Source organism: Calliopsis andreniformis, chromosome 5 (genome assembly GCF_051401765.1).
Source record: "Calliopsis andreniformis isolate RMS-2024a chromosome 5, iyCalAndr_principal, whole genome shotgun sequence".
In the NCBI taxonomy this organism is placed as follows: domain Eukaryota; kingdom Metazoa; phylum Arthropoda; class Insecta; order Hymenoptera; family Andrenidae; genus Calliopsis; species Calliopsis andreniformis.
Window position 1 is genome coordinate 14460731 of NC_135066.1, and position 21619 is coordinate 14482349.

The window sequence follows — 21619 nt, forward strand, 5'->3', positions numbered from 1 at the left end:
TATTTTTTTTTCATTAATGTTGAATAAAACTAGAGAAATATATAACTGATCGTTATTCCTATGAATTCTGTATTTTGTTAAAGAGCCATAATTTTGGCATTTCAATGAAAACAGACATACGTTAGTCTTGATAGTTTTAGTACATCCTAAAGTATCGACATACATTTATAAATCACCCGGTATAGAACTGAAATAACATAAAAATGGTAAAATACAGGGAATATTTCAAAGGTTAACGTGATTCATCTCACCCATAAGATCCATCTTTCTCGGAATTACTTTGTATCAATGGTACCGCAACACAAAACCTCTCGCGTCAGAAAAACGTGCTGTGTACAGCTGATAAGGTTGCATCTGAGACACATATTCACATAGTAGTAATTTTCCGTACATAGGTGACACGTTGATTAAATTAGTAGCTATGACCACTTTGGCCAATAATATACCACGTCCGAAAGTGCATATAAAATCAGGCAATCCTATCTACAACAGCCACATAAATTCACATTTTTTCCAAAATCAAGCAATCCTATCTACAACAGCCACATAAATTCACATTCTTTCCAGACACAACCTTACCAGCTCTATACAGTAGGTATTGTAGGTGTTCAGTCCTAAGGACTTTGTTGAAAGTACACCGATTTCTAGACGTATAAGAGCATTGTAAAACCTGTACCATCAGACCTATACCTCCAGTGATGTTAGGATTTGGACCATTTTTTAGTTAAGCACAACACCTGTTTCGGCTTAGAATCGAAGTTTAGCCCTACCAATTATTTTCTAAACGATCACCTTTCGACTCTGCGTCGCGTTTATGAGCGCCCCCAATAAACGCAGGACACCGCGCGTTCCATACCGTTAGATCAGGGTTTTTCCACCGATCGCGAATTCCCTGACCACCATTTTTAGCTGCGGAAAATGTAAGCAGCCCTGCACCAATAGAATTTAGTAAAGCTCCTGATTGGTCGACCGATGCCAACAAGAATCGGTATATAAGTGAACTTTTGTAAAACCAATATTCAGACATTATGCAGACATTATTCAGACATTATTGAGACATTAGCGAGACACTATTCCGACATCAATCAGACACCAGACATTCACCATTCATTCGTGACACGAATACTCAAACACGCGACGTGATCTGTAGAAGTGTTATTAAATCGTTGTTATTCGTTAACCAATCGATTCTCTCATCCACGACCTGCCACTTTCCATGAGGATCTCAATCAAACCGATTGAGTCATCCAGCGACCCGTGCATCGCCAGGATCAAACGTATTGGGCCTTACGACCCCGATAGACTCCTAAATTGCGGTGCATAAGGGACGCAACAGTAGGGTTACAAGATGTTAACTCACTACCTCCAAACCGAAACATTCGAGAGAAAAGGGGCATCCACTGGCATCGCTGAGAAAAATCTACGACTCACCAATTTTGACGTCTTGGCGAAGCCAAACTTGTGGTAGAAGTCTTCTAGCGAATTCATCAAAATCAGTGCGTCGCAGTTATTTCTCCGCGATGTGAGCGAACGATCCTCCTTTCCCCCAGTCGTTTCAGCTCGTGGATAGTGAGCCAACATCTCGTAACTCTGTAGTACTTTCCAGTTCTCTTAACATTTACTTGAGCCCCTAACAGCGCACTCGGCAGCGTATCCTCGAACAACAATTCACTTTGCACTTTTCCAAAGCTTTACGGTTGCGGATGAGAGTTCGTTCCGTGGAAAGGCTTGATCCCGTGCAGGGAAGCGCGAAGACCAGAGGGCGGCCTGTCTAATTTTTCGGCAACGAGTGCGTCCTGTATAAGAGCCGAGAATTTCGTTTTAAAATCTGCACGGTTTACGCGCTGACGGCTGGGTATAAATAGGAAACTAAACTGATACGGAAATTGAGATTCGCAAACTATGCAACCGCGACTGGGGCATTGATTGCGATGCGCAGCGTTTCGCCTCGCTGCTAACGTTTCAATGAATAAAGTTAACCAATAAAGCATCGAATCGTATGGAAGCGTTCGCAAGATCGAAGCTATTCCCACAATTCGTGTTCCGTTTCAAATTAATGCCGCGAATTGCTTTCGCGCAGCGAAGTTTTTTGGGACAAGCGTCGATTACTTGGCCCGATCTTGAGACGAAACGTGATCCCTAAGATGGGGATTCATTCTTGCACACTAGAGTAACAATTTATAGGTGTAGATACAAATTTTGTATTAAGTAGAATATTTATCTTTATCGGATGAAATAGGGTACAGAGTACTTAAGTAGACTGAGGCCTTTTATGCATTTATGGGAAGATTCAGTATGCATCAAAATTAAAAATACAGAATTCATATGGTATGATGTGCAAAAATGTGCAGCATGTGGATAATTGAGTGTAGTTTATAATATTTTATGGACGAGACGAATCATATACAGACAATTGTATTCTGGACAGGAGCAACTTGTACTGTTTTTCAATTCACCGATTCAATTGAAGGTTACGAGATAGAATTCATGTTCTGGACAGAAGCAGAATTCTATCTTGTAATCTTCAATTGAATCGGTGGGTTAAATAACGATACAAATCCATAAACCACATTTTTAGACATTTGATCCCAGCGTGTAATTCTGTGCATTTTATACGTGTATCTGGATCTCAGAGTGAGAGCATATTAAGTCTACTTTGTTCTCTGTGACTTAAGGTAAATGTCCCAATAGTTGACCATATCCCGATATCTGAACACTAACGTATCTAATTTTGGGTTTGAATTCTAATGTATTAGGTATACCTAATTAAAAATGGAAACTAGTGTCGTAAAATAGTTTCCTCAGTAACTGGGACCTCATGATTTAAGTATCGGGACATGCACTTTTAGGTTGGCCACTTACTGGTTTTTGATATCTTAAGCTTGTAGGTATAGAAACATTTACCTTAATACTCTTTATCTCTGGAGGACCAAAATACACTATTTTGGTCCTCCAACAATGAATAATTCCTCTAACAAATTTTTCAGCCAGTAAAAGCATACAAGTTGTGGTTTCAGAGGAACAGTAGAGATATTAAGTTCTTCAAGATGTGCTAATATAACAATCCATAACAGAATCCGTGAAGTAGTTTCTCTATTCTATTTTAAAGCTTGTGACATCAGCAGCTCTTAGCTCTACTCGCAACTCACTGAAAGCACTTCTCTTAGCTCTTGGGAGCTCAGTCGCGCAGGCCTGGTTTAAACGTACGAAAATTTCGTTAGAGATCCACCCACAGCTCTTCTCTGTTTCACTTTCCGGCTGATCTTCCTTTCGCGCGTCTCGAATGCTAAGTAGCTTCACGGTTGAACGGCGCTAGGTTCTCAGAAACCTGTGTGTTCACGTTCTCTATGGAATATAACTGTGTTTTTCTTATTTTTCTAACTAGCACTTTGGTCGATTGCTACTCGTGGAACCTCTTATTGGTAATGCGCTTGATAGCGTCGCGTGTTTAATGACATGGTACCAGAAGACTAGACATTGTTGAATTTAATTAGAGAACGTGAACTTTTATTGAAATCAATTTGTGAAATCCAATTTTAGCGTTTAGAACTGTTACGAATTAAGTGGTTTAGGAATAAATATTTTAAAATATGAAAATTGCAAGAGTTTGGGTAAATGAATTTTTATTTTTGTTTTTAGGAGAATGTTTATATAACGAGGTTCATACTTTAAACGCTAATAGTATTTATTGCAGAATTAATTAATTCTGTTCACGATAAGTATTGTGTACGTTTCAGTACTACTTTTTATTCCTCTATACCCATCCGCGTCATGTTTCCCAAATAAATGAATTCGTTTCATTCGGTATTGAAAAACGTGTATATTTAAAAAAATGTTTGTATTTAAAAAGATCGTCCACTTGTTGTTCAGAGTTAACAGCTTAAATAATACTAAACGGTATTTTTGTACTTTTATAGAAATTTTACACACGTTATACTATAACAAAGAACTTGAAACAAACACTTGTATTGTTAGAAATATCAATTCAACTTGAAAATAGAACAGAAATAATTCTTTAATATTAAACCGAACGAGTTTGTATTTAAAAAATATTAGAAGGTCAATTCTACAACTTATTTAGGTAGAACTCAACGAATCGTCGAAGAACAGTGGTTTTATAAGTTCGTAACAGTGCCAGTGATATTGAAGCAAATCGGTTGGAATTTTTAGCATTCCATTGTCACGGTATCTCCGCTTTATATAGAGAAATTAAGCAGTGCAAACTCGCCAATCGACAGTTTAATAGGATTTTTATTACACGCCATACCTTGCACGATAAATTCTTCGGTTTTAATTGAATTTTCATCACCTACCACCTATTCATGGGTAAAATTCTTGCGCATTTTTTTGAACTCTTAAAAGAGCAACAAAACGTAACTTCTTACTACCTTTTTGTTTCTTGCACTTTTCTTGTTCTATTAAGATTTCTCTGGAATACTTATCGTTTTATTAGATCTTACACAAAATATGTCACAAATATATTTACCTAAATATTCTTGGCTACTATTAGCTAATTTCATTATTAACAAATATTAATACTTATTCCATGAAACATTGTAATAGATAATATTTGATGCCTTTACCTCAAAGCAAAGGACTACCAAAGAACAAAGAACTAAAAAGGAGCTACCAGTGTCATAGAAATGTCGTGAACCATTACATTTTACATACATTTTATTTTTTACAAATGTTATTCTTTTCTCAGTTAACGCTGCATAAAATTAAAGGAACATGTAAGCAAACCTTCTTTCTATATATTATGAACTTCTTCAAATACCTGTAACTTTGATGGACTGTTAAAAATAAACACACATTAACCTCGGAAATAGTAACCTTAATTAGCTCCCTTTGAATCACAATGCAATATCTCTTGCATACATCACAAAAGAGAAACAGAGAGCAGTTATTGCGTTGAAATATTAAAAGCATGTTAAGGGAGTATCGACCAGGTTCATTTCTAATCGTTGCACGTTACGGAGTACTTCCGTATGAAACTTTAGCGAAGTAAACTCCACGTACTGAGGAAACTACTCCACACGGTAGAGTAGGGAAGAAAAAGGGGTTGAGTGAATGGCGCTGGCACCAGGGAGAATGTTTGAAGCTCATTCAGCGCAGAAGTGAAATCCTTCGCGTTTCAGGAAAACGTTGAAGATGTCAAGCACGTAGCTTCGTTCCTGATCATTGCCCGAAGCTTACTACCGAAGATATATGAGAATGCCGACGCAGGATGTCACGCGGCCGTCCAAAAACTTTCGTGTGAACTCGAGTTCCAGATTGCGAGTACACTGCATGAATTCTCTGTTCCTTCATCATACGCGATACAGCGCGTAGGGTTGGGAAAGAATTCTCTCGCTGGGATGTTCAGTTCGAGTCATTTTTTTCCCTCTTCCGTGAAAATTATGATAAAAAAATTCTACTGAGCTAGAATTTCTACGAAAACGTGGAAAATCTCGAATTGTTCGCCGAGTGAAGATCTGAAGGTTGGACACCGTCTTTTTAATTGTAGATAATGAAGATCTGGCAAGATATTTCTAACTATAATGAAGGGCGCTCTTAAGGAAGTGAAATTTATGGGTGACACTGATTACAAAAGTGGTTTAAATAAAAATTGAAAAAATTGAGAAGTTTGAATATTCGAAAAATTATGTCTTATTCATATTCTCGAAAATCTTGAATTTCTATTACCTTTGAAAAATGGATTAATTGAGTCCTTTATGTTTTCGCTATTAAGCTGGTACCAAATAACATGATTTGGGTTATTTTTAACAAAATTTCCTTAAAGTTGTATAAATATTTTTTCGTCATAAATCGTTTAAAACATCCACATAGTCTATTAATGCTTAAATAGTGATCAACACAATCTTTAAAACTAAATACGTATTCAATCGCCAATCCTGTATCACAATTTACAAAGTGTCACTAGTTTGGTTCTGTTCGAGTTACCCCTTTCTGGAGGTATCTTTATATTGTACAAGTTTTAATTAAACAAAGAAAGTTTTCATGTTTGAAGTTTTACTTGTTTAACTGCGTATCTCACAATGGTACGGTTGGTAATTAAATCTTTAAGAGACTCGGTTCGACGGAGTGGCAGGTATTTAAAAGTTAGCAAGCGCTAAAGCTGCACTCTAGCTTCATTCTAAAAGAAATTATGTGATATCTGAAGATGGGAATAACTGGTGTCCCTTGAAATATGTGTAGTCGAGTTATAATTTCGAAATGTTATTGCTATTTAATGCTTCATGAAAAAAATATCTAATTACACTTCATTTCCATTTACTAAATGAATATAGGGATAGTATTAAAGTTCAGGTGAGACAATTAAGAGAATATAGTTACTTTGATGCAATGTAATTTGTTGTCAAGAATAAAGTATAAAGAAGACGTATCATACTAATTAGTATATACTAAGTCATAGGGCGATTGAAGAGTTTATAGGCTAGGTCCCCTATTTTTAACTTAGATTCATTTCTGTTTTCTCAATGACTGATATTAAGTAGAATAGAGTTGCATAAATCATACCACTTACTTAATCTCTTTAAATACCTCCAGCTCTGTTTAAATATCTGTAAACAAAGAAATATGGAATGAATATGAACAATTTTAAAAATGTTCAGTCTTGTACAGCACAAAAAGCCACTAGAAATCACTTCTCCTTTAAAAAATACTACAAAACGAGAATTAACCCTTAAGGCCCGATGCACACGAGCGATACACATATTGGCGCAGGATCTCGTTGCGATCATATATCTACCTTCGTTGTTTGCAATTGAGAAAACAAAGAAAAACATACGATCACAACGAGATCGCGCGTCAAAACATCGCTCGTGTGCATTTGCCCCAACTGTTGACACAGTGTCTAATAGATTCCGCATGATACATTTTTATTACTCCTCTCGCTCAAACATCAAAGCCTTCATAACGAGAGCCAGGAATACACGTCACATCTTGTCCCCACACTCCACTTAACATCGTGCTAATTTGAAAAACATTGAATACCGATAGATTTTACTCAAACCCTGTGTACCAACTTTAAAACAGGACGTCCGTAGTTAGAGGTTAAACAAATTCAACCGTTCGACCCATAACATCAGCCCACCATATCCATCGTGCGCCCAGTGGTAAACATAAACGGTTTCGAAATGATTTCTCGTCGTTTATGCGCGATCTCGGCCGATGGACCCAGCCGAAATGTCGACGTGATCGGATTGAAAGGTAACCGCGATCGTTGCCAGATAAATCGTGGCGGGCTCGATTTGGCCGATCAGAACGCGCGCAGTTACAGCGCGCCATCCAGGATCCAACTATTGGAGATGAAGGGACACGAATGGAGAGGACGTTGTCGGGCAGCGTTCCGCTGGGTTCAGGTCGAAAGGGGGTAGGAAGTTGGCGAGGAGGAGGTCGGCGCGGAGGACGCTCGAGGGGGTAACAGGTCGGATGTCCGGCAGTCCGTCACCAGCTATCCCCCAGTATCTCCGGCGTGGTCCACCACGTCACAGGGACGGGGTTGCAGCCATATCACCAGGTACATAACAAGTCCTGAATATGCATATATTCGACTATTGGAGGCGGAGAGGGATTCGCCTAGCTCTCTCCGACACCCTTATGCGCGCGTGCCCGATCGTCCGTGTATAGTTGCGCGCAGCCAGTCGCTCATACGTTTGCGAATCTCGGCGTACCGACACGCGGAACGATCCTCTCGCGATCTGCCTCTCCCCTATGCTCCCTTCCTCGCCGATGCACGCAAGTATGCTCGCCCCGTCACGATATATCCTATATAATATGTAGATCGCGTACTCACCGCGTCCACGTTCGTCCATGCGCGGACGCTCAGCCGCGGGTCACCCCTTTTCATTTTCAGTTCGCTTGATCCTGCTTAGGCTGTCTCGCTTCGTCCCCGGCTACTTGACTTCCTGCCTCCCTCCGACGATGTCTCTACGCGTCATCTCTCTCGGTCTCTCGTTTCCGCTCGGTGGACGAAGAAGCACCATCGACGCCACTTCGCTGCCTACCGACACACGGATTTATGGCCGTGCATGGCTGACCGGATCATACATTCACAGCCGGATTTTGACGTATTGTGTGCATTAGAGAGGTTCTAATTGCCTGGATTTCGAACGCGATGGTCCCGTCGTTGCTATAGAAATAAGACTTCGGTTTATCGTTTGGCGGGCTGAGGTTAATGTCCCAGTTGCTAACTGTGGCACAGTGCCTGGATACTAACGCGGATTTTATTGAATTGTAAGTTTATGTTCTAATTTAATGAGGCAGTGGTACAAAAGATTGGAAAATATGAAATAGTATGTTCGTTTAATTGGACATAGGTCAAATGTCGAGATATGCATTTTTTGGTGGTCCATTTATTGGGACATTTGGCATTTTAAGTGTTTGGGTATTGGGACGTTTACATTACTCGCGATTATTTGTAGTGTGATTGAGAGTCTCTAGAGACGAGGATTAATGACAGTTCGCTTGGTAAGGTTGAGAATTTATGAGTAGGTACATATAGGGTGATCAGTTTAATTGGAACCCTTGTAATGAGTGTTGTTAGCACTTACAATGGTAACAGCATTTACAATAAATGCTGCCAACACTCGGAGGATTTCCAGTTAAACTGATCACCCTACAAGTGTTTAGAGGTATGCAAATTGTTAGATCAGAGTTATAGAAAGAAAAATGAAGTCAACTTATTTTTTAAACTAAATTTAGAACACAATGTTTAATTAATATTAATTTCTTTGTCATGGTACTTAACTTTTCATCAGTAATCATTTTTTTAAACTAACACTGTCAACAATCTGGGTCGGTTATGTCCATCCAAAACATTTTTCTTTTTCTAGGCTTTTAAAGCATTTACAAAAATTCTGTCTCACTTCTCAGTATCTCTAGAATCTCGTTCAATATCTTTAATTCATACATATTACACTATTTATTTAATTTCTTTTTAGTTTCCACACAGACCTTCAAGAGAATAATTTAGTCTGTGTTTTAAAATACGTAGATTATTGACGAAGAATTAATACAGATTAGACTATCATCATTAATGGTATCACTTATCAATGTTTCTATAAAAATATCAAACTTATATAAATATTGCAATCAGTCTACAAATTTGTACATCTTTGTAATATCAGAGTGGTATGGTTCTGACAAGATTAAAGGTTTCGATTTAACAATAAAAGGCAAGCCTGTATCCATAGTGGAATGTTCTCAACGGGGATTCGTGTACTGAAAGCTGGTTGCTTTTTTCGGTTTCAGCTTCTCATGCGCCCTTTCGAATCGAGTCAGTAGCATTCATGTAACAAGGGTGCGTCGATGTATCGTCTTTGTACGCCGGTTTCACTTTATGTCGTTCCTTTGACGGAATGGCTTTTCTGTCTTTTTAAGTTTCCTAGTTTCCCTGCTCTCAGTTTTCCTCTTTCTTTCTCATACAATACCCTTCGCTACTGACTACACGTTGTTGAGGTAAAAGCACGCTGACATTTTGTTGTTGGAACTTATATATATGTATATTTCGTAATATATTAACTCGGTTATAAGTAGACACATATACATATAAAGTTTACGTAGCATTGATTTTGGGAATTGGAAAAATATCTGCATATTTGGTCAAATCATTTAGATAAAAACCTGGCCTTTTCTATATTTTTTAAATTGGAAGTTCAATAATTTCTTTTAATTGATTAATTGGTCAAAATAGCGTGGTAGAATAATTTTCACAATTTCCTTCATATACAGGATCCATTATTCAAAATTAAATACTTATCAATCTAATTATTCTGATTTTAGACAACTAATTTCTAGAAAAATGTTAGGAAATAATTCTAAATATAATTCTACATTATATTGTGGACTATATGCTAAAGTAATGGAAGAATTAAAGGAAGATAAGCAAAGTAAATACTTTTGCAACATATTCCAACATTCGTATTGCTTCAATTTCCGAAATTCAAGCTAAAACAAGGCGACGTGTACCGCGATGCTATCAGGCATGGGAAGTAATTTCAAAATGTAAATTCAAGGTCGTATTTCAAAGTGTACAATTAACCTTCGTGATACCATATCCTTTAGAAGCGCACAGCCTGAACTTGTGCATGCATAGGAAAGAAATGGCGATGCATCTTTCCACTTAATTTAAATAATCTATTCTAGAATTCATTCTAACTTAGAATTTTTTCGATATACTCGGATTGTACTGTAAAAAATTGTCCACTATTTTGTCCTACTCGAATAGAAAAAAATAGAAGCATCCTAATCATTACGCAAGGTAGTAAAAAGACACCTGTAAATAATAATGCTCACCAGCATAGAAAACAAAATTATAGCAAACTGATTTCTTCTAACAAACATCCAGAACTATCTTTTAATGAATGTGACAGAAAGCTACAATTAATATTATTTTTAATATGCCTTCGTACTCTATTGAGTGATTTGTTTTATTTGTAATAATACGTATGTTTCTTGTTGCTCAAGTAAACCATAGAATTTATTGACAACATTACCATGCACAATTTCAGTAGCATTAATGAATGTAATTATCTTAATTTGCTGGTAACACTAATAATATTATGAACTGTCGACTAAAAGCATGCGCAGTCAGATATGTAGGTAAATGCTTCCGAAGGTCCTCTAACTTCCGTTGATCCAACTAATGAAGGGGAGTTTCACAAAACTTGCTGACCAACGATCGTATTAATCCACGGTGCATCATGGTCCTCCAGCACAATTAATTAACTGTCAAAATAGGCGTCGCTTTAATTCCTGTTCAATATGGCTAATTATGCATAATGTACCCGGTTACGGATCGCTTCCTGAAAATTGCAAGCGTACTAGCAACGTGCATTAGTTTGTCGATATTTATAACGTATTCATTTATTCGTTTCAATAATACGAAACAATCTCATGCATGATATCGCTTTTATTATTCAGCGGCTCTTCATCAAGTGTCATAAATTGCAGCAATTGAATTGAGTCCATGTGTTAACCATATCATAAATTCGTTGTTATGACGTTGCAGGTATTTTAATTCACTTCGAATATCTTTCTGAAACGTTAAATCTACTTATGTGATTAAGGGCAGATTCAAAAAGGAACTTTTTTTTGAGGACAAAACGCAAATAGTTAGACAATACTTTCAATATTTTCAGAACATTATTTTTACTAAAAATTTATACATATAGAATAGAGTATTATATATATAAAAATAGAAATTTATATTATTTCTTTCAGTATCTTTGCAGTATCAAATTATCAATCGCTATGCTTATTTTCATACTTTCAATAACTTTTTCCTTCACAAACGAAGCATCCTTAATTCTTAATTAAAATGCACATTTGTTTCGTCGGAATGTATACATTAATCTAATTAATATGAAATATCGAGGATTCAATTCCTCTATATATTGACGAGCAGTTTACTCGCTAATTTATTTAAACGTTGATACACAAAGAAATTGTCAATGATATGGAAATTCATCATACGCGAGAGTGTTTCGGTCGTTCAAAAATCACTCTCATATTTATTAATTTGTAGTATTACGTTCTTAATCGTCATTCAATACTTTAAACGCTTCTGTTGATTACCAACTAATTAATTGCATATATATAATTCAATATTTGAGTGATTACTACGATATGCATTTGACAATAAGTTTTGTTTAATTTACTATGTATCAAAGCAATTTGCGTGTATTTTACATTGTCACTGGTGAATAGCCTTTCCTATAGAATTGTCACTTTAATTACAGTAATTGATTCTATTCTTGAAAACAATATATTATTCATAGCTCCATCAATTTTGAAATTACGATAATATAATTTGGAAAACTTATCACACTCCCACGAAAAAGATGTTCAATTTTTCTAGTAGATACAACTATTATTTTTTATTTTAAAGAATATATTTTTAAATAAATTTTAGCTAAAGTAGGTTTTACGATGCTGTAATTAAGTAATTTTTTAAATAGAAAATTTCCTTTTTGACATGGCACGACATACAGATAAGAATACCACCAAAAAGAGTCTGAGTGTCTTGAAATTCTGACACCCAACAGAATAATTCAGTTATATCTGAATTTCATTCGTGGTGTAAATTGAACTGTTTCAGGAGGATTAAATCCGAAGTGAGCTGTCTACTGTTTCAAACGCATTAGCAAACTGACCGATCCAGTTGATCACATTAGTAGTGCATCCGTAACAATAAGGAAGGATATTTTTGAGATGATAATACACCTCTGCGATATACATATATTATTCGTTATTAAACTAATAATCATTAATAATTATTATCGACGAAAGTCGTTGGATCATATCGATCATCTAATCATTCTGATCAATATATCTGGATGTCTAACTTCCTGAACAGGGCTATCTCCCACCTATGATATATCACAATCTGTCAGCCAGTGCTTCAGGATTCACTGATTCACTGACTATCAAAACGGATGACTGATTGACTCTCGTAATACAGCTAATTCGCATAATAAACTGGATCTTATGAAAATTCAAACGACCAGTGTCAACAGAATGTAATAGGCCAAAACCAGAGAGTAATGTTTCGATGTCAGACAAAAATTCAATTGATAGTAAGTACACTGGCGTTGTCTATTTTAATTCATTTATTTATAGTTAAGAATATTAAGTAAAAGTATAAAAAATTCCAGGGTGTTAATTTTCTTTTCCAAGGCACCTGACAGAGTGTACCAAGACCAAAATTAGAACTTTTCTTGCAGTTTTAACATGTTTTTATGCTACTAAGACTTAAGTGTGTTCTAACAATAATTCAAATTAAATTTCTAGGCTCCAGTGAAAAAATTGGAGCTATTCAGGCTACAGTAGCTACATATATCATTAATTATAAGGCAAAATGATATGAGCCACAAATATTTGTATCTTCGAGAGATATTAATGTTCAAATTTTCTAAATATTAATTCTATATCATGGATTTCCATCTTCTTATACTTATTTCTTCAAAGATGAAAGTTCCTTTAATGCTTATCTAATGTTCCTTCTGCTCATGGCCAAAATGTGAATTCTTTTGCTTATTATACAAAGCTCTAATCTTTGGATAATGTGACTTATGTTGTTTTGCCTTACGGTTAGGTATATACATATATATTCGTAAATAGCCTGTAGTTTAATAGTATTACGGGGGACGTAATCCCTTAAACCTTTGTACCCCTTTAATTGCTCCACGTGTACAAGAATACAAAATCGAGATAACATTGATCTTGTAAAAACTAGATTAAGTTGTCGATTCGAAAAGGTGATTCGAGACAATTCACAGAAAGCTACGGTTCAAGAAGCTGTATACGTATACTTCGAATGCAATGTCCTTAATGGACGAATAGCGAAACACTGTTTCATGGGTTTACCGTAAAAGCATTTTCGAAAGCCCCATTACGAGAACCCCAACCTCAGTTCGCCCAAAAGCGCCATTAATGGACGATAATATATCTTCGTTTCATCTAGGGCAGGTTTGCTGGAAGTCGACTATTTGCTACCTATTTACTTTCACCTTTTTCCATTGTAATATTCATATTATTATATTACGTTTTCACTATGCAGTATATTACAGTATATTGAGAAAATATAAAACAGTTTCTTAAAATCGACTTTACGTTAGAAAATAATTCAAAGAAGCGGTATAGACGTATCATAGATAAAATTTTGAATTTTTATTCGTAGTGGCTTATTCCAGTTATATTAAAATAGTTTAGAAGAATTCAGTTTGAGAAAAATCAATTGCTTGAACATATACTGCATCAGGTGGTCTAGCATTCTGAAACACTGTTTTATAAAAATAACATTGGAAACATTAAACTCTTCAATAGTAGTGAACGATACTGATATCTCAGTAAATAATTGAAAACTTAATAATAGAAATTGCATCTGTCCTCTCGTATTTTAAAAAGCGCTCGTAACTAAACAAGTGTAAATGACTTTTTCCCCTTGTTTTGAAGCATAAATCCAATACACGGAAGCATCGATTTCTTTTTAAAGACACTATACATCCGGAAGAATGTATCGAAATATTTTCCTATTATTTCGAATTGTTTTCATATTTTCCTTCCGTTTACCGTTTTAATCCGACCAGTTATAAAAGTTATCGAGCAGGATTCTTCCGTATCGCGCACATATTTATCTGCTCTACGTGCCCCAGCGAATGAAGCAAATTGAATAAAGGTTAAAGTGTGTTCCGATCGAAGCCTGGGGAAAATGAGGAAGTGTTTTCGCACTCTTTAATGAGAAGGCACTTTGTTCGACGTGAAATCTTGAACTATAATTTTCTCGAAGGGGCTGTTAACATACCACAAAATGCCTCCATTTAGTCTGGAGGCAGCTTGTTGAACAGCCGTAACTTAAAGCGCCGCGCAGCGAGAGTTCAATTAGGCCAAAGGGGTGAACTGGCAATGAACGCTGACGGAGAAAGCAACCACCTTGCAGACGTTAATTCATTATTTTTCGGCCTCTGGGTGCGACAATTTGCTAGCTATTACGTGTTTACCGCGACGAAATTAAAAATTTCGTTCCGTTAATTACACGTTTCGCCGTCTCTTCCGCATTCTCGTTACAGTCGTCTAAATTCCATTGCAGTTTATTCCAGGCATCTTGTTTCGAGCGTCGTAAAAATAATTTCGACGCACTGTTTTATTTCCGCAGAAATGTGCTGTAACTGATTTTGTATCGCGTTGATGAGGTTCGAGAAAAAATTGTTATTGCACCCCCGATGCAGAGTGAATGCGCCACGTAGAGGTGGAAAAAATATGCAGTTTCTATAGCTTTCAATGTTTCTAAATACTCTCTCTTAAAAGTTAGTTTTTAGCGAATTAATGAAACGATAACAAAGCACGTTATTTAATTCTTAGTATACAGTGCCTTAATTCAGTAATGTATTTAGTCACGTTCTGATTCCATCATTGTCACGTTGCTTAAGTGAGGATAATAGTTTCTTCTTATTAAATCTTCAAATGAGATCATTTAAACTTGAAAATTTAATATTCACTTACTTTATCTTTGAGCGTTAAAGACAAATTGAATTATAACAGACAATAAAATTTTCATTGCAGTGCAAGTTAACTCTACACAGGTAGTTCACGTTCTTTAGTGTTGTTGGTTAATTGCTACATTGCGTCAATCTTAACTCTCGCAATACATCCAAATGGACCCAGCTATCGTTCGGCAAGGATTAAATGAAACAATACTGCAAACCTCACAGCGTAATTAAATTTTACGTCTGTGCTTAAAACGAAGAAAAAATATACTTTACTATTGTGGTTCACAGTCGGTTGAGGTGCACACGATCAAAATTTATTTATTTATTTTTATGGGCAAATGTGCATTGTGCCCACACTAGAATCACATAATACAATATTCGAAAATGATACACTTATATTTGTGTCTAAGAAAATAATTAACTAGCAGTTTCACAGAAGTTTTACAGAAACCTTAAGTTTAAATATTACTTAAGTGCAGTCTTACTAAACGCTTAAAGTTAGATCGTAAAACGCGAGGTCTTATTATTAATCCTCGTATTTCTATGTTCGGGTCACTGGGGACCAGCTGAAGTGAGCGTGTATGGATCTCGATTGACCAGAGTGCAAGTCTTAAACCCAAGAGTTAATCTACATATAAAATTCCGCTATTATTTTGAAATCTGGTAGCTATAAAATTTGGAAGTGCCATTGCTTTCACCACTTTACTATTAGAGACTTATTCTTCTCACTTTTGAGCTACGTGACATTTAATTAATTCCTTAAGCGTAAATCATGTCCCAGCGATTTTTACCCGAAAATAGACACTGACTTTGACATGAATTTTTTCTGAACTCTCTTACAGATAACTTCTGCAGAAGGAAATTCCTAATGACCTCTTCGCAGTTGAACCTTTTCGAGTGCTGCCTTGAAAGAGGAGCGTGAAGCATATCAGCAAGTAAGTAATTAGCAGTAGAATTTCTACGAACTGCTCTATCGGAGCTGAAGCGAGCGGTTTAAGCGAAATTTGTTCGGTTTCCAGTAATATCCAGTCATAAAGCTGATTATATGAGATTGAGGGAGTCGTATCCTTCGAACAGAATATACTTTCAGAAAGAACCCTCGGCGTAGCCGTTCCATAGGTCCTCTGTATGACCAAAGAACCGCAAAAACGGCGGCCGCATTTTCTCGAAAACTGACATTAGTGGGCCAGAAAGTACCGCGAAGCGTTTGGAAAGGAGGTTGCCCCGAGGGTCATTGCGATTCTGAAAACTTGGACGATTGCAATAACAATTCAGTGAAGCCGCGGGTATTGCCGAATGGTCTTCTTCCAGAAGTATCGTCGGCGATTCCGCGCGAAGCGGGAAATCTTCGAACGAACGAAATTGATGAAATAAATCGCGAAGTTGCACTCGCGACGAGTAATGGGCAATAAACGGGTAGGTGAGAAGTAAAAACGTTGGGCGAGCATCTTTTTCACCAAGTCACTTCATTTAGGACAGGAAACGGGATTTTGTGGAAGTATTAGACTATGATTACTATTTCGTCTTACGTAATGAAAGCAGAGATAGATCTCTGGAGAACTTGAAATAAGTATTAGTGTCGAATTTCGAAAGTGAGCAGTCCTCTGAGTTATGTCTGCTTTCACACGCTCATCTTGAAACGCGTATTCGATTCGAAACGAGCTGAATTGACACTTCTTTAGTGGAAAGCGAATCCACTGACTTGGCATTTGCATATACCCTGACCAATAAATTACATCCATTTCTTCGATAGAACTTAAATTAGTAAAAATTGAATCCTCCTGTTTCTACGAAATTAGCATTCTAAGAAATAGCTCTTGAAAAACTTTCGTTTGTCGTAGAATTCAACAAAATTCGAGCTTCGTGATAGCCATATATTTCAAGGGTTAGTTTGAGACCTTCAGAGAAAATATCTCCCAGAAAAGGAAAATTGTTTCCTGCATGTTTCATCATGTCCTACGCATAGGTTTAGCTAAATTTGAATTTTCGATTTCGAGTATTTCCTCATGAGAATGAAGGGAGATAAAAGAGGAAAAGAAAAGTACAATGTGGAAGAGAAATACATTCGCGGCTGTGATCTACCTGTCGTATAAGCAGCGTACTTTTTCGCCGCCCATGCATCACATGTGAGCACGAAACCACTGGCCATGAATGGATCGCCGAATGTTTTGTAATGATGTACAATGCTCGTACATCTACGAGGATGAAAGTGCTTTTGAACACGTCCCGTCCAAGAGAGTGTCGCCGACGCTTTGCAAAAGAGCTCTTTCCCTTTACCCTTTACTTTCTTTCTTTCCATCGTTTAACGCGTTTTAAGCGTTTACATTTTCATTTTATGGCCGGCACGCTTCACGCGAACACCTGCTTGCCACGACACTGTCTCGTCTTTTATTAGAATCGAATCAGACGTATCAGACGATTCTTCACTCTGTCCTCTTCTTTCGAGAATTGACTACTCATTTCTGCTTAATGATTCAGACATATTGTGTCTAAACATGAACGTTTTCGAGGATGCATTTGTATTAAAGTTGGAGAAAATGAAAGAAATTCTTCTTTTGCTATCATGCAATTTATTTATGTGAGAATTAATTCAATTTATTACGTCCTTGTTACAGTTTAGTGAAAAGTGCCTGTGTTTGAATTAATAAATCTGCGTGCTGTGCGAGTAGGTGTGGACAGGTTGAAATTAAGTAATAGGTATGAAAATATGTAAATAATGTTTGGAAACAAACTGTTGATGTTGTTATTGAATGTTTCAAAAACAGTAAACTGATATAATGTGCTACAGATTTTAATTACGATTGACGTGGTAAGTTAAATAATATTTTGGATTTAAAAATATTCCACAGTACATATTTATTATTACTTTTGTTTTTAGAACTATATAGAACTATCTAAAACTATCTCTTATAACGCTAGAAGTATCCAGACATAAAAATTCATCAATCCAAAATATTTTTGTTTATTTTGCCTTGTAAATTTTTATCGAATGTTTCCGAGGATCATTTTTTAGCCGATTCGTAGAATTACTGAAAAAAGAATGAAATATATATTTCAAATAAATGCTCTCGTATAAAAAAGTACGATATTTTGACTGTTGTTAATACTACTGTAAAAAATGGAACAGTGACTTTGGACATGTACATTAATTCGACGCTCATCATTTACTGCAAGGTATCAGGTAAAACTAACGCAAAAACATCGCTCAATCGAAAAACGTTCATATCACAAAGGGGTATTTGCTTATTTGGAAGCTTCGACAGTGCCGTGAACAAACTTTCAAACCCAAATAACAATGAAGCCCGTACGCGCTTGCAGCAGAACCAATTTGTTCATGTAGTGGCCGTAAAAATTTGATAGACAGCATAGTGGTTGGCATTTCGTTTATCACATTTTTCAAGTAATCTTCGTCGATTAATACGTCTAATTGTTGTTTACGGATACGACGCGGTCACCATACAATGATATAGTACATACTCATGACAGGTGAATAAAAATGTGAGCGAGATTTATAAGTTTTGTATTTTACTATGACAACTTTTTGGACTGTAGTGTTCAGAGAGTCATAGCGCGGAACTTTATAACAAATAAGCTATGTTATCTTTGTACGACAATATTAACTAGTATGATTTTACTATAGAATTACAAATTGGTAACTATTCTAACTGAATAAAGTCTACATTAGCCAGTCACAGGCGTACGTGATTAACTCCACTTTTTCAAATTTTTAAATTTTAGTGCCAAAACAGTTGATTCATGCTTAACCCTTTATATTTCAGATTTAAAATAAATATAAATATTTTTGTCGTATGAAGTTAATCGATTTGACCAATGAGCAGCTTATATAAGAATTTTATTAAGGTTAAAATCTTTTTAACTTATAATTTGAGAGTCAAGGCCATTCAGTGTGTTAAAGAACTCAACAATACGATTAATAGTTGCTTCCAGAATTTAAACTCTCTACTCATTCAGAATTTGATGCAAATACCTGGAAAATCTTCTATGAAAAAGTAAAGTAATTCTTAAATCCAGAACTTGTACTATAATCTCGGCTTAAATGGCACGGAAACTTCGTTACGTGTGTACATATGCGACAACACGTACCTATATGTAACGAATTTGCATGATCCATCAATGAATGGAATTTTTATGACACACGATCGAAAGAATGCTTGCTTGATGGATTCCGAATGCATTTAAACCGAGTGATATTTATAAAAGAGAAAAATCACTGACTCTCTGTTTTATGAACATGTGTAAACATAAAAAAGACTTTTTTCAAAGAACTGAAATGACGTTTTGATAAAAATAAAACGCATGAAGCATTCCCTAAATCTTCCACGTCAATGAAATTTTCAAAAGAAAGATTATCATTTTAATTTCCTAAAAATCAATGTTTCATGTCAATTACATGAAGAATGGTAGTGGTTAAAACACTTTAAAAACTGGATAGATGCTATATTTGAAAGATCACTTAGTAAGAATATCATTGTAGTATGCAGGAAGATAAGACGATTATTTTCAAGATATTATCTTTGAAAGTGGAGTGAATTGTGCTCCTCTCAAATGTACTTCAGACTACCCAAACATCTTCTTATACTTATCTCTAATTTGAATGTTTTATTAGCAGAATTTATACATCTAAGACTTTAACACTTATTATCGGGTACATCTTCTACATTCTACTTAAGTACTTCTTTCGTCTTGTATTTGCATATCTCTTTACACTGTAATAAAACAAAAGCTTAAAAAAGATCCAGTTTTAAAATAATCAAAAGGTATGATCCAAGAAATGTTAAAATCTACAATATTTTCCTAAATTATTACAGCATCTATCAAAAAAGCTTCAAACTTGTCTACTTAGCAAAATAATAAAAACAGTGTTTCTCTTTAAATAATACCTCCTGTCTGCCACCCTCTCACAGAGAGAAGCCCATTCCCAAAAAAACCAAGACAACTGCTGACTACAACCCACTCTGGCAGTCTTGGCCCAGCTTAAGAGGGGCGAGAAGAACAGTAAACTCAACCCTCACTCACCCTCTTCTAGGGCCCAGGATACCCCTGGCTGAGCTGTTTAAAGCTGAGTAGGGCTGTCATGCACACAGCGTGCCCCTAGTCGAACCGCCTGCACGACATCAGCAGTGTTGAGCCACCTAGGGTACCCCCAGGAATCCCGACCCTCTTTGCTGTGTACTATACTCCCCAAGGAGAGCGACTCATAGAGGCACACCCCAATCCTTGGCTGAATTTTCAGGATAGCAAGCGTCCCGAAAATTTTAATCAAATTATGTTCACCCTACGGTGCACGTACGCTCGCAGGCGCCTTTTCGAAGCTTAGACAACTACCATCGCGAAGTCAGGGTTGGCCCCCGTCATCTTGGCGGGATTGCCACGCGGCGCGCAGTTGCTTTTCAGTCGTCATTTTCGCGAAGTCGGTGCATTCGCAATGGGCGTGACGATCGTGAACGTAGAGGATGCAGTTACTGCGTCGTGGATGCAATTATGGATGGCAGTCGAGGAAACCTGGAGGGTTACTGCGTCCCAACTAGCTTAGAGCACTGCTTGCACGCATAACGTAACGCGTGCACAGTGATCGCTGACAACTCGCGAACTCTGGTACTGTATGCAGTGTCTCTACTTGATTCTTGGGAACATGTTCTTGAGATACTCATTCCTTGCGCTGTTTAAGCATAGGTTCCTAATGCAGGGAGATGAAGAGTGTTTGTACATGTAGTAGGCCTTGTTCTGGTGTTTATTCGTGCAAGTTTTTGACTCAGGTTTCTTTCCATCACTCTATATCTGTAAGATCGAAAGGAAAGAATGTGAATATTTCATATGCTGGTACTTTTCGCTAGTCATTTTCACATTACTCAGGGTTGTACAATTTACTGTCAGTTATCAGTAATTTTTTTAAAAATGGTTTTTAAATATGTCTGTGAAGTGTATGTCGAATAAGTCACTATAGCTCAATTTTATTCATTTTCATGACTGTCTTGGGATTGATGAATTTTTCTGATAGTGAGTATTATACTGTTGAGCAGGTTTTAACTTTGTAGAATTTAAGGTAATTAACGTCAGAAATTAATGATGTTCTATTCTTATTATAGTCGTTTATTTTATTTTGAAATTTTTATTTATCTATCCAATCTCCAGTTTTTCACAAACAATTATTTTTTATTATTATGGTTATGTATTCTTTAATTAAGTGTACTTCATTTTGCAAATACTTATCTCGTACACGTAGAAAATACGCAAAGTATGAATAACCCAGTTATTACCATATAAAAAAGTAAACATTTCAGTATTACATGCATAGATGTGATGTACACACGTGTATACATGTGTACATGCACAAGATGCACGCTGTACGGTTGTAAACATACGACCTCAAGATGTCTGAAATTCCATTTCATTTTTCTCTTTCGTCCCTTCGCCGTCCTTATCGCTGGAGATAAGGCAGTAGAAATGAAATCGCGGCATGCATTTGCTATGTTTAACATGGAAACTTTTCCCTCAAAAATTTAACGGGATTAGAGGAATTACACATCCCGAGAGCGGAAGTATTTAATCCTCACGAAACGCGATATCAGCCTGAGATTTAGCATCCCAAGAATTCGCTATCTCTG